The sequence below is a fragment of the Euprymna scolopes genome, chromosome 10, assembly GCF_053919585.1.
Source record: "Euprymna scolopes isolate OS-2025 chromosome 10, ASM5391958v1, whole genome shotgun sequence".
In the NCBI taxonomy this organism is placed as follows: domain Eukaryota; kingdom Metazoa; phylum Mollusca; class Cephalopoda; order Sepiida; family Sepiolidae; genus Euprymna; species Euprymna scolopes.
Genome location: NC_136491.1, coordinates 32,016,162 through 32,022,143, shown reverse-complemented (window position 1 = coordinate 32,022,143; position 5,982 = coordinate 32,016,162).

The following is a 5,982-nucleotide window of genomic DNA, read 5'->3' as shown; positions in this document are numbered from 1 at the left end:
ATTGTTACTTTGAGGGGAAGTAATTATAGTTATAGCTTCGGTTGTACAGAGTCGACATGACTTAGAGCCTGGAGTATAAGACTTAACTTTTTTATAATAGTCCATTTGATTGAGAAGGGAGTATTGTTAGAGTTAAGTTTTTTAATTAAAGTGATTAGAGAAGTTCCTTGGTTATATTATTGTTGTTAAAAGAAGAAATGTGTTTTGATATTCTTTTCTTAATTAATGTTGAAGTAGCGCCGATATATATATATATATATATATATATATATATATATATATATATGTGTGTGTGTGTGTGTGTGTGTGTGTGTGTGTGTGTGTAAAATGTATGTTTGTTCGTAATCGATAATCTAAATAACCAGTAGTCCGATTGCTTCGATATTTTGGTATAGTATTTTCATCGTACCCATGCGTGTTTTTATATATCTCTTTTTAATTATAACATTATGCTGGTGATACACCAGTCACGTGACATCACTAGAAGGAACTTTCGTCCAATAGAATTTGTTTACAGTCTGTGTATATTAGAAAGGTTTTACAAATTTTAAATGCGTAAAATTTAATCCCGTGATTATTGAAAATGTAATCATGTGATAAAAATTCAATTTAAATTAACCACGTGCGGTCGCTTTTCTGTCAATTATTCATCGAAAATTGATATTAGCAGCAAAGTAACGATTGTGGATCATATTTTACTATTCAGGAAATTAATTATTTTAAATGGAATTTGACGTATATTTATTCGGTAACTAATTAGATTCCTATTTCAGTCACTTAAATTATTTAGAGTGAAATGAGTTTAGGAATTTATATCCAAACCTAAATGTTATTTTTATTTAAAAAATAACATTAATGCACTAAGTTATAAAAAGTTTAATCGTGAACTCACCACAAACTTCTATATCATAATTTAACGTAAGTAACTTTAAATATTGAATTTTTGGCATTAAACAAAAATTTGCAGAATCTGGTAGCTGAGTTTCAAATCAATAATAATCTGCTGAAAATATTGGAAAAGAAAACACCCGAAAAACGAAAAGAACATCTCCCATACGGGCAATAATTTGCTTTCGTGTTTCCTTTGAGTGTTTCCAATAAGGGGGATCGATTAACTCGAACTTTGTATTAGAAACTGAGCACTTCTTAAAAAATTTAACCTAACAATTTACGTTAAAAAAAAAACAATATTTTTCTTGGAAAATTAAACAACTTCTGTTGATAAAAAATTACAAAAAAAAAAAATAAATAAATAAATAAAAGTATATAAACAAAATGCAATTTTTCTTGAAGAAAATAAACACACACACACACACACACACACACACACACACATATATATATATTTTAACATGGTGGACATCGTAAAAGAATTTCCAGAGCCATGCCTCCTCACTTCCTCCATCTTATAGGTATAGGTATATATATATATATATATATATATATATATATATATATATATATATATATATATATATATATATATATGCCTATAAGATGGAGGAAGTGAGGAGGCATGGCTCTGGAAATCCTTTTACGATATCCACCATGTTAAAATATATATATATATATATATATATATATATGTGTGTGTGTGTGTGTGTGTGTGTGTGTGTGTGTGTGTGTGTGTGTGTGTGTGTTTATTTGTGGAAATCCTTTTACCCGAATACGATGTCCACCATGTTAAAAATATACTTTTTGTTGTAAAAATCTAATGGATTAACATCTGAAGAAGTTGGTGGGGACAGGATATTTTTATGGAAACATAAATCTTAAAATTGCCAACTCATCAATGAAACAGATGTAATGGAAAAAATCCAGGAAATAAACGAAGGTTATAATAATCAAAACATGAGTCTTGGAATTTTCAACAATATATATATATATATATATATATATATATATATATATATATATATATATATATATATATATATATATATATATATATATAGTAAATTTACAGTAAGTTTTTGTTATTTATTGTATTTCTACTTTTTCCGGTTTGTTTGCTTTAATATTCGTCTGCATCTCTTACTTGGCTCTGCTTAATCCAGTGACTGCTGATCGAGCGCGAAGCATAATTGACGAAGTATCACGAGGGTCCGGGTCAAACTCTGCAAAGTACCAAAAAGTATATACGAGTGTTCATTGTAGAAATCAGACGATAAAAATCGGCAAGCCGAAAAGTTGATATTTTATTTTAAAAAACTTGATAACTAGTTACCTTTTTTTGTCAATTTCGACAATAAGCAATTGTCATGTCATAATTAATTAAGTCTTCCGTAATTCAACGAAAAAGTGATTTTGACGATGTTTTGTCACATGACATGTGACTTAAACACAAGGCAAATAGCTAAAACTTCTAAAAAAAAAGGGGGGGCATCACAAATATTTAGAACATAAACATATATTTTGTCCTTTTTGCGTGTTCCACTTAAAAATAATTAAGCCACAGCAACGCGTGGCCGGTACAGCTTATTATATATATATATATATATATATATATATATATATATATATATATATATATATATATATGTGTGTGTGTGTGTATATATATATATATATATATATATATATATATATATAAATAAGAGCTAACAGTTAATAAAACATGTTAAAAACACCTTGAAAAAGAGTTAAAAACATATTTAATCTGAAAAGGAAACATTTGATAAGTGGATAGTCCTTAATCCGCGGCGTTTCGAAGAAATACTTTCCTTCTCATTAGAGGGTAGGAATTAGCAAAATGCGTGATCGGATTTTGCATACAAAAGTATTTGATGAAACAACAGGTAAGTCAAAGATCTTACTTGATAACAAAAAGTGAAGCAGAGGGAATATAGTGAAGAAAAAGGTGATTACACATGAATGGATAGTCTGGTGAAAGGTGAATAATCCAATGACGGTAAAATCCAAAAATATAACTTCAAGAAAGTTAATTGAGTTTCCATTTGCACAAGTAAAGTCCAAGGAAATCACGTAATTGGAAGATGGTCCAAAATAATCCATGGAATAATTCACAAATATGTACAAAGAAAAGAAAAGAGGAAAATTCCAATAATATTAATAAAAGAAAAATAAGATATGCTTTTCACACGACTGCCGAGACATAATAACATATTATCGCTGCGTGTGCAAAAAATCTCCACCAAATTCCTCTCTGAACATTTTATCTACAGAGTTGAAATTTGATATATAGGGTATTTGGATTTTGGTTGCATAGTTTCGTTTTGGTTTTAGTCAGCAAAATTTTCTGCTAAAGGGTCAAAATTAAAAAAAAAAAAACCAGTTGATCTTGGCAAGGTAATTCGAATAAACCATTGTTGTTACTTTTGCACATGCAAAAAATTAAACATTCATAGCTCAAGGTTGCTTAATTTTAGCCTTTCGTGTCCATCTGTTTGTAGTTCAGACGGTAACGATGCTGGAGAGATAAATAACGACTAGAACTGGAGCGCTAAACGTTCTATATGTTCTGCTATTCACTTTTTTTTGTTTTAAACAAATTTTGAAAACATTAATAGATAATAATCAATAGAGAATTGGCTCGATAATAATAACTAAGAAATCAGCATTAATTAAAATATAATATTTCTGCGTATTTTACGACCAGGCAAAGCCGGGCGGCTTGCTATTAATTTATACTATATTCCATATTTTCAGCAAAACATAATATTATTATCATAAAATTTCGGACGATGTAACCTCCGACCTTCTTCGAGTGCGTCCTGTTGGTAATCTGTACAGAACTTCGAATTAAACCCTTTTTTTAAATTTACGTGTGTAGATTGTTTTTATTCTGTCAACCACGACGTAATTGTATTCTTAGAATCATCTTAACTTCGAATTGAACCTTCATCATACTAGGTAAACTTGTAACAGTCTAAATTGCAACAAGCACAGTAACAGGAGCGAAATCTCGCGACTGAAGATTTTCAATCCACTTTCTTCCTTGCTTGTCCAATCAGAATCCAGCTCTCAGCCATGGGACCAAGTGTATAAAACGTGAAACCGCCAACAGACTCTCTCTCTTTCTTCACTGCTTTTGCTGGTAGCAGACATCGCCAGGGTCCTTTAGGCCCCAGGCTAGCGTGAGTACAAACATGGCTATCTTCAAATACCGACTTACTTCCACGTGCGGTACACACACGTACTCTCTTTTTTACCACGGGACTCTTTCATCCTTTGTCCTTATCTATACATGAACGCACACTCCTACTATCAACTTCAACACGTATACACTGAACACTTCTCTCTTTCAACAAGCCTATATAATAGTTAATTTACGTTTCCATGCACGAACACTTTCAGCTACTAACCCGTTTCTCTCCTATACATGATACTAACAAAGATAACCAATAAATTTGCCTTTAAATCTGTTCATGTCTTCTATATATATATATAAAATCGAAAATATCTGTCTGTGCGTGTGTGCATTTTTGTGTGTGTCCGCAAAAAGCTTTTTTCGTCGGGCTTCTCGGTCGGCTCAGTCCTTGTTAAAACTTTTTATATGCTGTCTGAATCATAATATCTACGACTTAGGAACGGGGGTCGCGGCTATCTTTAATTTGCCCGACTTTTACGAGCTATTTTCGAGATATTTTTCGATCGCCGCGTCTTCGAAAAGGGAATGATAGGGCGGGGGAAACAGAAACTGGCTTGCAGCGCAAAACTAGGTCAAACATCACGCGACTTAACTTTCTCGCACCTGTATATTTCACTTTATAAACGTTAACTTATAAAACTTATCACATTCTCTCCCCTCGTGGCCGAGATGGCTAGGCCTCAAGTTTTTTTTTTCCATTTCGTTTCCACCTTTGCGTCAAGGCTTCAAGGTTCAAGCCTACCTTCCTTTTTTTCTTTTACATTTACACCTCCAAACACCCGGCCAACGTTGTTTTGATCTACCCCCCCCCCCCCAACAGACAAACCTCCAAACACCCGGGCAACGCTAGTAATTCTATAAACTTTAGTTGTAAGTAACACTCTTCTGAGGGGTTAAAGGTTCAATCCTCAGTGCAGGTGATACTCAGAGTATAATTGCGAATTGCTTAAGACTTCTACCCGGTGGTAGCTGAGGAAACAAGAACATGCTACCTCTGTTGTATTAAATAAAGAGTTCCGTTCGAAATTTCGTACAGATTCCAGAGTTCGACAAGATCCACCTGAAGAAGGATCGCATGTTACATTGACTGAAACGTCCTGAAAATATCAATCAAGATGAGAACAATAGTCCGAAAAATTCAAATAATACGAATTATCAACCCTCATCTCAAAAACTCAGAAATTCTTTTTTGCAGATTATCATCACGGAAGGGGGGGGGGGGATACAAAGAAAGAAAAAAAAATAAGAGTAAGTTTCAGACTACGTGACAAACTCAATGTAAATGAGACGACAAGAAACGATCCAACAATAGCAAACGAAATCCTCTCTTTACTAACAACTTAAACTCTTTGCAATTGAATTTTGTCGTTCTAAAGACATTAGAATCATGAGAAGAAGAAAAACACAGTAAATCCAACATGAACGCCATTTTGAATGAGGAGGACGCACGAAAAGTGCATACAGCTCACATCTTTGAAAGAGTAAAAACGTTCAAACAAAATCGCCCGTGTCGATAATAGATGGATTTGTGGTTACACAACGATCTAAAATCACGATCGATATGCATAGCAGATGAATAACCATACAAACACACATAAAAAAAATACACAAAAAAAACCCCAACCTCGTTTGCCTTAGCATGACGTAATCATTTATGAACGTAATTTAGTGGTTACCAAGGCGGGGTTGTTATTAGGCAACCCCGTTCAAGTTCTACCGAGTCGGCGAAACTATTTTAATTAATACTAGCGAAAACATATATATGAATCTCTATTCACTCTCTTAACTATTAAATTCTTCAATACTGACAATGCATTTTAGTACTGACCAGGCTCAATGTTGCTTAACTTTGATGATCTGGTGGGAAATGG